At 50.4% G+C, this 15665-nt stretch overlaps 1 protein-coding gene across 1 annotated transcript in view; it reads right to left on the bottom strand.

Annotated features, from left to right (window-relative positions):
- SULF2 (sulfatase 2) overlaps nucleotides 1–8570 on the bottom strand; it is a 96484-nt gene extending 87914 nt beyond the window's left edge. The window contains exon 1 of the mRNA XM_070420777.1: nucleotides 8475–8570. The gene's annotated coding sequence lies outside the window, so the exon portion shown is untranslated. The remainder of the gene's footprint in view (nucleotides 1–8474) is intronic.
- Between the last annotated feature and the right edge of the window lie 7095 nt (nucleotides 8571–15665).

Raw genomic sequence — 15665 nt, 5'->3', positions numbered from 1 at the left:
GTCAGAACTGGAGCGTCTACCAGCCTTCTGCAGGGCACAATGTTCCTGCTGTGGCCAGAGGGGGATGACGTTAGCACAAAACCCGGTTCCAGCACTGGGCTGGGTGCCGGGAGGGTACACGACTTCCTGGGAATGACAAACAGGTTTTGACTCCTTTGCCCTGAGCAGTCACCTTTGAGCAAGGATCCCTGAATACTAGATTCAGACCCACCAGTAATCTCCAAGCCTCCTTTCTTGGTCCCTTCACCCAAAACGTATTTCCTGAGCATTCAGAGTGCCAGGCCTTATTCTAGGTGCTGGATACAGAGGTGAATGAGCAGACAAGGGCCCTGCAGACACAGAGTTTATTGTTTTAATGAGAGGAGAAAGGACAAAGGATAAGTAAATTGAGATAATTCCAGAAAGTGGTTAAGTGCTATGAACACAAAACAGATCACTCTAGGCATTCTAAGGATGTGACATTTGAGCTGAGATCTGAAGCATCAGAAGGAGCAAACTTGTGACACTACCAAGGAAGAGCAGTCCAGGCAGGGGGAACAGCAAGTGCAAAGGCCCTGGGACTGGAACAAGCTGTGATGCAGCCAAGGAACAGAGGGGAGGCCAGTGTGACTGGTGCAATAAGGTTAGAGGACTGTGGAGGGTGACAGAGGTGTAGACCAGGTAGTGCAGGATAACATTCAGCAAAGAGTCGGACTTTATTATGGGTGCAAAGAGCCTCCGGAGGGGGTGGTTCATTCAAGGTGCTGCCACCACCTAGCTCTTTCAGGACTTCGTAGAAATGCCTGGCAGAAGGCACTCCATCCAGCACCTCTCTCCTTGCTTCAGTGGTTCTCAACTTCAGCTGCACGCTGGAATGGCTTGGGAGCTAAAAAATACCCTGATGCCCAGACCCCTGCCCTGCAGTTGCCAATTTAACTGGTCTGGATGAGGCCTGGGGCTGGGATTTTTCAGAGCTCCCCTGGAGATTCTGTTAGGAACCTCTGCTCTACTCACAAGCATCTCCTGTGCACATGGCAACTAGCCTCACCTTGGGCTTCTAGGATAGGCCATGGCCGCGTCCTGTAGGCCAGTCCCTGAGGAGTGCTCTTTCCCGAGTTGGCCTCACTGAGGCCTAAGGGAGGTGGGTGGGGTAGGATGGGGAGCAGGATATGGTGTAGTTCATTGGCTCAGGAAGCCACAGAATTGAGCTCTAAGCCCAGTTACGCCTTTGGTTTGCTGTCACCTCTCTGAGCTGGACTGTCCTCATCTGTGGGAGGGAGACCAATGGCCTTTCATATGGGCAGAGTGGCTGAGAAGACCTACAGAAGCCAGCTGCAAAAACACTTCAAAAGCTAAAAAGAACTGGTGCAGCCACTATGGAAAACAATATGGAGGTCGCCCCCATTAAACATAGAACTACCATATCATCCAGCAATCCCACTTTTGGGTATCTATCCCCCCGCCAAAAAAAGAAAACAACCACCCACAAAAACACTAACTTGAAGAGATATTTTCACCCCCATGTTCATTGCAGCATCATTCATAATAGTCAAGACATGGAGACTAAGAGTCCATTGAGTCCACTGACTGATGAGTGGATGAAGATGATGTGGTATACATGCATGCCGCTAAGAATACTAGCAGGCTTTCCTGTTCTCTAAAATGTTCTCTGAAGTGGCCTGCATTCAGAAGGCTGTGAAAGCTGTCTCTAGAGCAGGCCAGAAGCAGTTTCGGATGATTTGACTTTCATCAGAGCATCAACATCTCCTGAACTTCTGTGGACTAATAGTTTTTTCAGTCTCTTATCAAAAAGTTCTCCTTTTCTGGCCACTGAGGTGGGTCGCGTCACTCGCTGATCTGTAGCCAGTAAGGAAGACTGCTGGCAATGTTCTTCCCCTAACACATCTGGCGCCCACCTGGTCAAACACAGCTTGGGTACCCCTTGTGGTCCCCGGGGATGGCCCTGCCTGTCAACTCACACACACACAGAACTTGTGCATAATGACTCTGAGTTTGGGACAGAATTAATTTAAGTTTCAAGCAGAGCCCAGGTGGGCCAGGCCGTTTATAAGATGAAGCTACACGTCAGAGATCAGGGCCACTGGACAATGTGTATTTTGGAATCATATTAAGAGACTGTGGTGAATTCCAAACAGGGGTGGACTCTGGTGAGAAAGAATCCCATGAAGTCTGGGTCTGGACTGGGGGAGGAGGTGTGAAGGCCGTGCCAACACGAGGCATCGTGGGGCCTGCGAGGCTCAAGATCCTGCATGACCTGAAGCTCTTTCCCAAGAGCATCTGTTGCAGAGGTGTGCATTTTAATTCTGTCTGGTAATCGCCGAGGAGATGGACAAGGGGAGGCTCGGCCTGAGCCTTTGGGAATTTCTACGAAGTGTTAGAGAGAGGTGAGCATGTGGGATGTGCTAAAAATATTCATCAAATAGATGTACGACAGGCCTGGGGGGTGGGGGGGAGAAGGGAGAAAACCACACCAGAGAACAAAATACATGCTCCCTGGATGATTGTGTCCAGTCCCCTGACTTAAAATAACATGGATGCGCTGATGACTCCCAAATAAAGTGGTCAACCCCAACCAGCTCCAGACTTGTGTATTTAGCACCCACTGAGCTATCAGACACCCAGGTCGAGTGTCATCTCAAACCCAACATTTCCACAACTAAATTCTGGAACCCCCTCCCCCAAACCTTCTCTCCCAGTCTTTCCTATTTAGGAATCACGACACACCAGGCTGCCCAGCCATTTTTGACTCCCTGGGACTAAGAATATTTGCTCGAGGGGGGGCTGTCCCACACTGTAAGGTGGTTAGTGGCCTCTACTCGCTAGAGGCTAGTAGCACCTCCTTCCCCAGTGTGACAACCCAAAATGCCTCCAGACCTTGCTAAACGTCCCCTGGAGGGCAAAGTCGCCTTGGTAGAGAACCACGCTCTTCCCCTCGTTCTGAATATTCAATCCAACAGAAAGCTCCACTGGCTTTGCCTTCAATCCACCCGTTTCACTTCAATCTGCATTGGTGCCACCACCATCCAGGCCAATATCAGCTCCCCCATCCTCATGTCCCAGCATTCTTTGCAATACCTCTCAGGGTAGGCACTGAGGTCTTTGTAAAACACAAATCATGTTGTCCTTGGCTTAAAACTCTCCAATCGTTTTCCATTTCATTTAAAATAAAAATCTGTTTCTCACCATGGCCAGTATTTCTCATCACAGGCCTCCCCTCCCCTCCTTCCAGCTTATTCACTACCCTCCATCCCACTGGACTTCTGCTTGTGTTCTGAACAGGACAGACCACACCTCTCCACCTCTAGGCCTTTGCACTGGCTGTTCCCTCTACCTGGAATGCTCTTTCCTCAAATCTTCCCAAGGCCGGCCCATTCTCAAAACTTAGGTCACAGCTCAAAGGTCACTTCCTCAGGAAGGCCTCCCCTGACTACCTGCCAACATTTGCTCCTCTCCCCGCCCCCCCCCCCCCCCCACCTCTACACCAGTGGTTCTCAACCTTGGCTGCACATTAGAATCACCTGGGGATCTTTGTAAAATCCTGATTTCTGGGCCTCATCCTCCGGAAATTCTGTTTCTTTGTTACTAATGTTGTGGCCCCACCCCATGACAAAGAAACAGAATTTCTGGAGGATGAGGCCCAGAAATCAGGATTTTAAAAAGATTCCCAGGTGATTCTAATGTGCAGCCAAGGTTGAGAACCACTGCTCTATACCATCATGCAATCATTTTCCATCATAGCAATATTTTATTTCTACCGTAGAGCTTGTCACTTTCCAAAAGAGCCTCCTTTGTGGCCTTGTTTGCTTGTGTGTTAACTGCTTCTCCACTGTGGAATGTAAGTTCCACGAAAGCAGGAACTCTCTTGTTCATCCCATTGCCTAACACAGGGCCTGGCACACAGCAGCTGCTCAATAAACAGGCGTGCACTGACATAGGAGAATGCCTCTTATTCAGTACAGCAGTTTTTCCAACACCTTTCTATCTCTGATCTCATTTGGAGCCTCTCCCCTGCCTTCTGGCATTCCCTGAATCAGGTAGGAAAACAAAATATGCGCACTCCAGGGCCCTTTCCCACACCTCCCAGCGGGTGTGGCGTACACTATGGGATTCTGGCTCATTCCCCAGCATCCAGGGCCCTCCCTGGGGGTGTGACTCAGCAGGGTCGGGACTTCGCATTTTTTAAGACAAATACCTCCAGATGATTCTCACAGTGGAAGGCTGGGCAAACACTGCCCCTGGCTACCAGAAAGCACAGAATCAAGGCCAGGCTGCATATTTCAGACACGAAGGCAGAAAACTCAGGCCTCCAATGCCTGTTGAGCCCAGTGGAGAAGGAGAGGAAGCTGCCCACCCAGCAGCTGTCTCCATGGTTCCCACCTGGACCAAAATGGAGATAGGTCCATTGACCATCATCTCTCACATTAGTGTCCCTCCTCATCGTAGATACTAGCTATCTGCCTCCCTAGCAACCAGGCTCCCTTTCACTGGGATCCCCCACATGCCTTCTCCAGGGCTTTGGGGTCCAGTGCTTCCACCTCCAGCTCCAGAGTAGGGCTTTGGGAGCCTGGCCCAAGCCCATTGTTGGGGGGGGGCCTCATTTTCTTGGCCAGTGATTGGTTTGCAGTGAGCACATAACATAAGACAGTCCAATCAGAGAGCAGCTCGGGGCTTGAGTGGGCAGTACCTGAAAAGAAGCTTGTTCTTTCTTGTTGGGCTTAAACCAGAGGATGGCTCTCAACAGCCAGCTCCACACCTCAATTATGGTAACCAACGTTTCCTGAGGGCTTGCCTGTGTCAGTGCAGTGCTAAGCACTTGACACTGATAAGCTCATTTCATCCTTGACCACGAACCAGGAGACAGGTGCTATGATCATCATCATTTGCTGATGGGAACACTGGGGCCCAGAAAGGTTAAGTAACACTCTCTGGATCGCACTGCTGGGCAGGTGGCCAGGCCGTGTGGTTCTCCTAACCACGGTGCCCGAGCCTGCCCACCGCTGGCAGCTGGAGAGAGAAACCAGCCCCTGGAAGGAAGAGCAGAGAAGGAGGGACAGATTCTCATGACTGTCTCTGAGACCTGACTCCAGCTGTGCCTGAAGCTGTACCCTAGCATTTTTTTTAGTTATGAAAGCCAACAATTCCCCTTCCTTTTTCCTTATGCTCGTTCAGACACGCCCCCCCCCCCCCCACCTTTCTGTTGCTTGAAAGAGAAAGGATCCTGATTCCTTTATAGTCTTTCTAGGAAAATGCCCCTAACTATATAGTCCATTTGCAACCTGCACACAGCAGCTGCTCAGGAAAGACCAGCAGATGTGGATGAAGACCACTCTCCCTTCCCATGAACCGCTGGGTCTAAACCCTACTGCCCAACTGTGGCCAGCCCAAGCAAGGCCTCTTCCGCTTTTGGCTCCAAGTGAGGCCTAGTTCCCTAGCAACCACCCCAATTAGGCCATCATGCCATTTATCAGGATGCCAATTAATTATAATGATCTTAATGATCTTCCAATTAGATAGCGCCTTGAATCCGGATCAGGGGCATGGCAGATTTCCCACCAGGCCCCATCACAAGGGGGATCACGGAAGGCAGTCCCCGGTGAGGCCTTCCTCGCCTACAGGTCAGCATGGGCACAGGGGCCAGACCTGCCACACTTTGGACCACCCCACCCCGCCCAGGGACAGGCTCATGTGACTCCATCGCCCACCACAAGAGGGCTTCACCTCTAAGAGAATTTTAACCCTCCTGCCATTGTTTTCAGGAGTCAGGACCCTTTACCTCAGACCTCATGGCTTTTTTTCTGACAGCCACATTTGCTATTTTCCTCTGCATCTTGACTGGGGGGAGTGTGTGTGTACTCGCCAGACAAACCCATATTTTCCTCAGCCCTCCCCCCACTTCATACAAAATGTGAACTCGAGATGTCCCCCAACTGTGGAGGTTTGGGAGAGAAGTGGGATCACTAAAGGGCTTGTGCCTTTCAGAGTTCTATTGTCTAAATGTGTTTTCTTCTCCTGCATGTGTTTCTTCTACATTTGGGAACAAGGCCAAGGTCATGAAGGAGCAGAGAGTGGTGGGTCAGAGTGAACTCCAGAGGCCCTGGGGCCTCTTGAATTCCAGCTTTACCAACGAGCAGCTGTCTTTGAGCCACGATACCCGCGGGGCCTCAATTTCCTCATTTTTGACAACAATCAAAGGCCCTCTTAGGGTTTTGTGGGGGTTAAATAAGTTTTTATGTATAAGGCCTTAGAACACAGTACATCAGTGTTATCTATCACCTTAAGTCCGCACTAAGCCCTTTCTTTTAACTACAAGCTAATCAGACATGCTGGTGTTCTTCTGCAGGACCAGGCTTCTGGTCTCTAAAGGGGTCGAAATCTAAGAACAGACTTGATGGAGTTGGGTGACATTCCCAGTCTGGCTAAGTCAGACCAGAAGCTGCCCCCTTGAGGCAGGTCCAAACAGATAAATTGAACATATCCAGAGAAAGGAAGGGGGAAATGCTATCCCCAAATCAAAAGGTGCACTTCAAGCGTTAGGGTGCGCAACCACACATGAGCTAGGTCCTCGGGATGGCAGCTGAATGGAGCTGTTGAGTGTATGTGTGTGTGTGTGAGGGGGGGTACACATGCATGCGTGTATGTGACTGTGCACACACTCATAGAGTCTCACACACAGCCACACTGTCTTCCTCCAAGCCCAGCATTTTTATAATCAACTCATCGTTAAACCCTTAAGTTTGAAAGCCAACATGTTATTAGGGTTTCAGAAGTTCAAATTAAGCCATAAGTTCAAACTAAAAACCCCCAATAAATACACACCAAGCTCAAAGCCCAAACCCACACTGACCCTCAGCTATTCAGTTAGAATAACATCATGCATTTATGTATATAAATTTGGCCCAGGCCCTGAGTGGGGCAGGGGATTGAGCTTGCAACCCAAGTAGGTGCTCTTGACTGGAAATGATCCCAGGACCCTTCAGTCCGCAAGCCGACGCTCTATCCACTGAGCCAAACTGGCTAGGGCTGGACAGGTTGTTTTGATGAGCTTTTTCTCCTCCATGATGTGGGACAAGCAAAGCTGGAAAACCTCTTACAAGATGAGTGGTCTTCGGCCTGCTCTCCCCACCCTCTTTCTATGTGTAATGAATGACTTTAATTTAATTAAAACCCTCCGATGGTTCCGTAATGGGGAGCGGAGATGCAGTAAGAAATCTATCTCTTCACTATTAACTACCAGATGAGAGTAAGTCTTCCTGCTCCAGGGAAAGGCCATCCTACTCTTCTCTGTCCCCCAGAGAACCTGCTCAAGAGCAGCCTCCCTTCTCTGCCCCGAAGGAGGGGGACCCCGCTGTGGGAGAGGCAGAGACAGCTGGAGGGGCAAGAGAACGGGTGTCCTGACATGCACAGATGTGCAAATACCCGGATTCAAATGTAAGCTGAATGCAATTCCTTGGTTAATTAAATATTGACTTTTAACTCAAAAAGTGATTAAAACAAGCTGCAGGAACGACTGGCCAGAGAGGAGAAGGGGCAGAGAATGAGTCAGAACTTTCACAAAGGGGGAAGAGGAGGATGAGGCTTGTCAGAATGCAGGTCTGCACCGTCCTACTGTGTGCAGGCACTTACTGTGTGCAGGGGTGAGTGGCCTTTGGGTCTCCAGGTAGATGAGAATTTCAGAAGGATGTCATGTGACAAACTAAGATTTGTGGGTGTCTCCTTACTTTTTTCCACCTAAGACTTTTTTTCCAGGCTGCCCTCAAAATGGCCAGAGCTTCTGGTGCTCTGTTCATCTTGTTTCCTTGGAACGTAACTCGGGGCCTGGTACCACGAGGTGCACTCGTTAATGCTTGTAGAACAGAACGAATGAATGAATCACTACAAAGAATGTTTGTTTTTTAAAGTGCTGTCCTAAAAATCGCAGCCAAACTTCTGAAACCCCCAGGAGCCCCAGGAGGGGAGCAACCCTCTACAAGGCTTTGAGAACTGGTTCTGACCCAGCCTGGGAGGAACTTTGCCCTTTCGGTATTGTGAGTTCCCAGTCACTCCCCAGCTCCGGTCCCCCGCTTTCCCGAGTCCTGCCCGGACAAGCCCCACGTGGTCTTAGCTTCTTGTCAGTCTATTGGGTCTATAAACTCCAAGGGGTCAAGAAGGCCAGCCCCCCAGCGGCCGGCGGGCTCGGACTCGCTTTCCCCGTGGCCTCCAGGGCTCCGAGTGGCGCGTCCGCAGGTCGGGGGCGCGGTGGGAGGTGCCCAGCCCGCCCGCGAGGTCAAACGGGTCACCCCCCCGCGGCCCGCTGGCGCCGGAGCCTCTCTCCCGCCCACCCGGTCCCACCTCCGCGCGCAACGCCGGGGCCGGAGCCGGGCGGTCGGGGCCGGCCCCCGCTCACCTGGGCGGCGCTCGCGGCCACGCTCACCCGGGGCGGGCTCCGGCCGCGGTGAGCCCCCGTCCCGCCCACCCGGCCCCGGCACCCCACTCACCAGGACGCGCGGCCTCGGCGGCCTCACCCGGCGCGGGGCGCCGCCACCTCTGCCGCAGCCCGCCCCGGCTGCGGGACGCAGGGGACTCCACGCCGCTGCCTCTGCTGCTGCTGCTGCCGCCGCCGCCGCCGCTGCTGCATCCTCAGCTAGTGCGGCTGCTGCTCCTCCCTCCCCGCCCTCCGCCTCCTCCCGTCCCTCCGCTTCGCCGCTCGGTCGCCGCCCCCGCCCCGGCGCGCCGCCCTCGCCAAAGTCCGGGTCCCCGCCCCGCCCCGCCCCGCCCGGGCCAGTCTCACACCTCCCCAGCCCGCCGGCCGCGCGGCCCGAGCCAGCCCCTCGGCACGGCCCCCGCCGCCGGCCAGCCTGCGCGCCCGGGGAGGCGAGCGCGCGCCGGGGCGGGGAGCGCCAGACCGGCAGCCGCGGGCGGCGGGTGCTGGGGAACCGGGACCCCGCCGCGGCGCCCTCCCCGCGCTCCCGGCGCGGGAGCCCTTTACCTCTGGCAGGAGGGACGCGCGTCCCGGCCAGTCCGGTCCTGCTGCCCCGGTGCACGGCCCCGGTCCCGAAGTCTGGCCCCGGACGGGGCAGCGGCGGAGAGCTGAGGTCCGGGCAGCTCCCGGCCTCCCGAAGTCGCGGGACCCGGCTGGCCGCGCTCCCGGCCTGGAGCGCGCACCCTCGCCGGGACACGGACGCACACTCACCCGACACACGCTCCCGCTCGCTTTCCGCGGGAGTTGAAACAGCTGTGAGATTCGCCCCGGAGCTGAAATGAGGGGGGACGCGAGCCAGAGCCGTGCGTGCGAGTGTGTGTGTGTGTGTGTGTGTGTGTGTGTGTGTGCAACCCACAAGCGAGGACAGGGGGCTTCGCTAATAAATCAGTGATCGCAATAAAGTCAGGAGGGCCATCGATCAGGTCCACCTCGCCGCAAACGAAGAGAATCCTTGTCTCTTTTCCTTCTCCTGAGCTGGAGGGAGCAAATGTCCCGCGGGGCTTGACACAGCCCCGCCGGGGGCTCCCCTCGTAATGACACGTTAATAAATGTTTTCCTTTATCTGCTTCCACGAGGGCTCGCCTGGGTTTGAAAACACCCACCGCCTTTGCTGAAAGCCCCGAGCTCCCCTCTGACTACATGCTTTTGCTTTTGGAGACGCGGGCTCGAGCCGGGCCTGCAGCTAGAGCGCAGGGCGAATGGCCCACGCGCCTGGGAAGCTCCCCGAGACATTAACTTGAGCTCAAGTGAAAATAGCTGCGTTGCCCAGAAATGGTCCCGGAATAGGAAAGAATGGAGAAACGGGTTTCCTCCGAAAGGGGAGGAATTAGACTCAAGGTGGTGCTGTCTACCGCGGGTTCCACTGTCTCCAGAACACAGAAGAGGCCAGAGCAGGACCGGGCTGACCCTCGGGCAAAGAGCCGGCAGAGAACCAATTAGCAGTGGCAGAAAACACAGCTGAGCAGCTTAGGGGAAACAGACCCTGTGCTAGCCATGTGTACTGGTAGGCAGTAGTAACTTATTTTTAAATCTAATAATAACCCGACAAGGTAAATTGTGGAATTACACCCATGTTACAGATGTGAAGACCAAGTCACAGAGAGATTAAGTGGCTGACTCAACTCACACAATTGTAAATGGCAGACCTAGGATTTGAACCCAAGAAACTTATCTCCAGAGCTATGTTCTTAAATCCCAGGTTATTGCTACTTTTCCAGCCCAGCAACTCCGTTCTCTGGCGTAGTCTCTTTTTTTGTTGGTTATGGTTGTCCTGCTTAGTAAGTAAGAATGGACAGTGGTCTATGAGGATATACTGATATAAAAGATACTTGGTTATTTATCTGGAATTCAGATTGGGTGTCCAGACCTGGGGTGGGCTCTACATTCCCCCAGCTTAATCTCCCTTAGCCACCCTGATCAATTTACAGTCTAAATAAGTCAGAAAAACCTGGAATTTGCTTTTCCAAACCTGGTGCTCACTTTAGGCGCTTCTGAGGTTGCTGATCTACCTTTCTTTCTAGCCTTTGAACAAAATGTCAGGCTTCCATCTTCACCATCACCGACCAGGAACGAATGGGGACCCCTTCCCTCTGGCCTCACCTCTGTGGAAGGAAGGACACGTTTGCTGTAATGCCTCAGTACAGTGCTGTTCGGTAGAAGATTGAGACAGGCCATGCATGTGATAGAACATGTCCTAGAAGCAGCTTTCAAAAGTAAAAAGAAGCAGGTGAAATTAATGTTAATCATGTAGTTCATTTAACCTAGGACGTATATCCAAAATACCTTGTCAACATGCAATCAATATATAAAAATTATTAGTGAGATATTCTTTTTCCGACATATTTGGAATCTGATGTGTATTTTACACTTAAAACACCTCTCAATTTGGGCCAGCCACACAATACTACATGTTCCCATCTGGGCAGCTCTAGCAGGTTCTGTGGTCCACTACTGAGTGTTTCTACGAGGTTATCTTATGTAATCCTATTAAGAGTCATTCTTTCAAGAAAACTGAGAAAGTAAAGGGACTGATCAAAGACACAAAGTGGGTTTTGAACTTGTGTGAGGCTGTGCCTGGCGTTGGATCATGTACCCGCTGTGGCCTCAGTTTTCCAGCTGGGTCCTCAAAGCCCCATGGGAGTGTCTCAGGGGTCTGGGGGATAGGAGGTTAGGTGAGATCTGACTTTTGCTTGCTTTTTATGTTGGGTTCTGGAGAATATTTCAGAGGAGGTGGAATTTGCACCACAAAAAAAGTTTAAAAACACACCGCCTTGCCCTAGCTGGTTTAGCTCAGTGGATAGAACGTCGGCCTGTGGACTGAAGAGTCCAGGTTGGATTCTGGTCAAGGGCACATGCCTGGGTTGTGGGCTCGATCCCCAGTAGGGGGCATGCAGGAGGCAGCCAATCAATGATTCTCTCTCATCATTGATGTTTCTATCTCTCCCTCTCCCTTCCTCTCTGAAATCAATAAAAATATATTAAAAAACAAAACAAAACACACTGCTTTCCTTCAGGCCTCATGTTTCTGAACATGGCTCTCCCTTCCCTAAATAGGCCCTGCCTACAATTTTCCCTCCATTCTTCTCTCCTCATCAGGGCACCCCAGTAAAGGAGGGGCTGGGCACAGTCCCCTACGTGGGGCTGTAGGTGGGGTTGAGATGATGTCATCTGATTATCTTTTTGGATATTTATTCTTTCTACTGTTGCTGTTCAAAGATCAAACATGGTGATGTCTGTGTTTTGCCCCTTATCCTTTGTTAGGGGGAGGTGACAGGTCTTGGTGTGAGTGTTTCTTTGTGTGGGTGTACCCGTGTGCATGTGCGAGCACATGTGTGTGCTCACTGTGGACAGGGGCTGTGGATTGGGTTTCAGGTCAAGACTTAACTCACCAGCTCAGACACTCATTGGGTTGGAGGGTCTGCAAAGCACTCTCTGGCCACATTTCTTTCTCATAAATCACAGCAAACTCCATGGTCCTCTGGGTCCCAGCCCCGGGCCTAAGTTTTCCAGGTAGGAGGAGCCTTCTGGCCCCATTTGGGAGCTCAGTGACTGCCTGGGAGATGAGAGGGCCCTCAGGGGCTCAGATGTCCCTCAACCTGGGACCTCACTCAGCTATGGGTGGGGCCTCAGTAGAATTCTCATGACCTTCCTGGCCTCCTAATTCTCCAGCCCCTGTCCATCTCCAACCACATCATCTGGGACAACCTTTCTCCTCTCTTGTCACCCTGTTGGCATCTCTCACCGGGATCATCTTGCCCAGATCTTTCAGGCTCCTCATGCCACTCCCAACTCCTCACCCCTTTGTTGGATTAACCTTGAGGGGACCTTTCTCTTGACACCTACGCACCTTGTTTCCTTCTTTTTCAAGTTCCTTGGCCCTCTGTGCAGAACGCCGCCTGGTTCTGTCTACCTTGCAAAGCCAGAATGCTGTTCTATTTCCTGAACTCCTATGCAACAGCTAAACAAACACAAAGTCATTCCTGCTTCGTGTTTCTTTCTCTCCACCAAGAGGCTGAAGCTCAACCTGATGGTCCCAGCACTTCTGGCTGCATGAGGGTGTGATGTGATGAGGGCTGTAAGAATTAAGCTTCTAGCATCTAAAAAAAATTGTCCAAGAAACGGTAAAGCAGAAACATGGCTGCAGACAGGAGGCTTGGGAATGCGAGCCACGGAGCTGGGGCACAGGTGGCTTTAATAACCCACACGAGTTTGGCTGTAACTTGCTTCTTTCTACAAACTCAGAAGAGGCTGCAGAGTCACCCCCAGGGGTCTGGGGTCAAACTTCTCCGTTCCTGAGTGGGGACAGTTTTGCACGGATTTTAAAATACAAATCTCAGAATCGTCCATAACATTATACATTTGCGGTTAATTCTGCTGAGTTTTCACTTAGGCCCAGCTGTCTTGTTGGTAGAAATACAGTTGCATTAGGGAAAAACTGTTTATATTTCTTGAGATATTGTGATAATGAAAAATAGCACCATAAACCCCCATTAAGTCAAAAGAACATTAATTGTGCTTCCTGCTGCCTCCCCTGGCCGGCACGCTGACACTGACAGGCTTTACTTCAGCAAATCAGGGCGGCTTGTCTTTGCAGCACAGTACCTGTTTCCCCCCTTAATTACACGTAATTGTGGAGTCTAATTTATTTTAACGCCCGACGCCTAAAAGTGCACATTCATGAATCAAGGCTTAGATTGGGAGGTAGGATAATTAAACACGGGTATAATTGCAGTCTCCTGGGGGCTGCTTAGGAGTAATCTCCAAGAGTCATGATGTTTATTCTGAATTCTTACAAATGAAAGACAGTCGGGCTGCCTACAGTTAAGAAAACAGAGAACAGTGACAATTTGTCTAGTTGCTTAACCATTCACCAATAGTGCTCTTTTGGATAAGTGGGCAAGAAATGTTAAACACACGGATTTCACGTGTGATGAAACACACAAGCAGAATGAGTGCCCGTGCCATTGAGTGTTAAAATGAGCAAGCAGCCCCAGCAGCAAGCTGTTGTTCTCTACGGACAAAGCGGAACTCTGGCTCCGTGGTGGAAAAGCAGGGACCATTTGACCATACGTGCAATTCAGTTTCGTCTCTCTCTCTCTCTCTGTGACAACACACCTATTTTACCACTAGAAGCCCAATGCATGAAATTCATGCACAGGGTGGGGGGTCCCTCAGCCTGGCCTGCACCCTCTCACAATCCGGGACCTTTCAGACATCCCTCTTATAATCCAGGACTGCTGGCTCCTATCCGCTTGCCTGCCTGCCTGCCTGATTTTGCCCCTACAACTCAAGCTTCTTCTTCTTTTTTTTTTTTTTTACTTTTAATACTTATATCTTCTTGATTTTTTATTTTAAAATTCAAGCTTCTTGAGAACATGAGGCGTTTAACATTTTTCCATATTCCTTACAGAGAGCTAAGCATGGTAAACACAGCAAATACTTAGTACTTATGGGCTTCTATACAAGCACTTTCCAACCAGGAATGTTTTATTTTTTATTTTTGAATTAAGAAACATTTCCAATTAAAAAAAAAATATATATTTTATTGATTTTTTTACAGAGAGGAAAGGAGAGGGATAGAGAGTTAGAAACATCGATGAGAGAGAAACATCAATCAGCTGCCTCCTGCACACTCCCTACTGCAGTGATGGCGAACCTATGACACGTGTGTCAGAGGTGACACACGAACTCATTTTTTTGGTTGATTTTTCTTTGTTAAATGGCATTTAAATATATAAAATATCAAAAATATAAATCTTTGTTTTACTATGGTTGCAAATATCAAAAAATTTCTATATATGACACGCCACCATCTTTGTTGGCAGTTAATTTGCATATCTCGATGATTAGCCAATGGGAAGTGTAGCAGAGGTACAGTTAATTTCAATCTTTGTCTATTATTAGATAGGATAGAAGATTGTCCTCCAAGGAAATCACTTTTGAGCTTTGATTATAATTAATCAATTATGACTAATGTTGGTGGTGACTTAGTAAAAGTGGAATGATGAATTAGTGTTGCCCCAGGGCCAAAGTTCTAACTAACCTGGACTCTGTCCCCACTGGCTGATGACTCCTTAGCTCATCTGCTTGGGGGTAAGTTTCCTCATCTTAAGAACGGGGATAGTATGGAAGACATTGCAGGTTGTCGTGTGGGTTAAGTGAGATCAGTGAAGGTAAAAGGCAGGCGTGGTGCCTGGGTGGAAGGTGCACAATGAGTGTTTATTGAATCAGAAATAGAAACGTGCTTGCATGGGCCTCTGGAGACTCTTCTCCATCGCCTGCAAAACCTGAGTGAAATCCAGGGCGGTTGCTGTGATGATGGCAAAGCAAACCAGATCTTGCCACTTCCAGGCTTAAAACCCCTGGGTCTTGGATGGAAATCCACACTCGGGAGCAGGACCATGAGATCTACATGGTCCTGACACTGCCCACCTCTCCAACATCTTTGCTCTCTTCTATTTTGATTATGAAAATTTCAAAAGAAAAATGTAAAAAGTAGTGCAGTGGGTATACTGTGCTCTCCACCTGGAATCAACAGCTGTTAATATTTTGTCACGTGTGTCTTTACATGACGCTGAACCATTTGAAAAGAAGTCATGGACATCATGGCACATTCCCCTCAAGGACTTGAGGAGTGAGCATCTCCTAAGAATAAGCTGTTCTTTCCGGTGGCTTCCACATCGTTAATGAGCATTAATTCTATAATCACGCCCCAGCTTGCTCCTATTAACAGAGCCACAAGGGTGTCTTTTTCTTTGTTCCTTAATTAAGCCTTTTCCTGCCTCAGGGCCTTTGCACTTGCGGTGCTCGCTCCCTGGAATACTCTCGCTGGATTTTGCTCTACCAGCTCCTTGTGGAGATCAGCGTAAAGGTTACTTCCCTGAGAGTTCTCCCTGTCTATTTCAGCTGAAGATGTTCCCTGATTTCCCTCTCTCTCTATCCTCTCCATTTCATTGTCTTCCTACACACCTGCCAATATATGACATTCCGTTTTTATTCTGTGTCTGTGATGGTGGTCTGTTTCCCCCTCCTGACCCCTCCCCCCACTAGCTGCAGGAGAGCAGGGGCTGAGTCTGGTTTGTTCACTGTATGAGCCCAGTGCCTAGAACAGTGTCTAGCATACAGTTGGTATTCAGTGGGCATTTGTTAAATGAATAACTGAATATCCCTGTGTGCAATGTTTTCCAACAGAAGATGTGGTAAAATG

This window comes from Myotis yumanensis, unplaced genomic scaffold (genome assembly GCF_028538775.1).
Source record: "Myotis yumanensis isolate MYYU_CA2020_CCGP unplaced genomic scaffold, mMyoYum1.0.hap1 SCAF_7, whole genome shotgun sequence".
Classification (NCBI taxonomy): domain Eukaryota; kingdom Metazoa; phylum Chordata; class Mammalia; order Chiroptera; family Vespertilionidae; genus Myotis; species Myotis yumanensis.
Note: the sequence above shows the minus strand (reverse complement) of the source record. Positions and strands in the feature narration are given on the sequence as shown.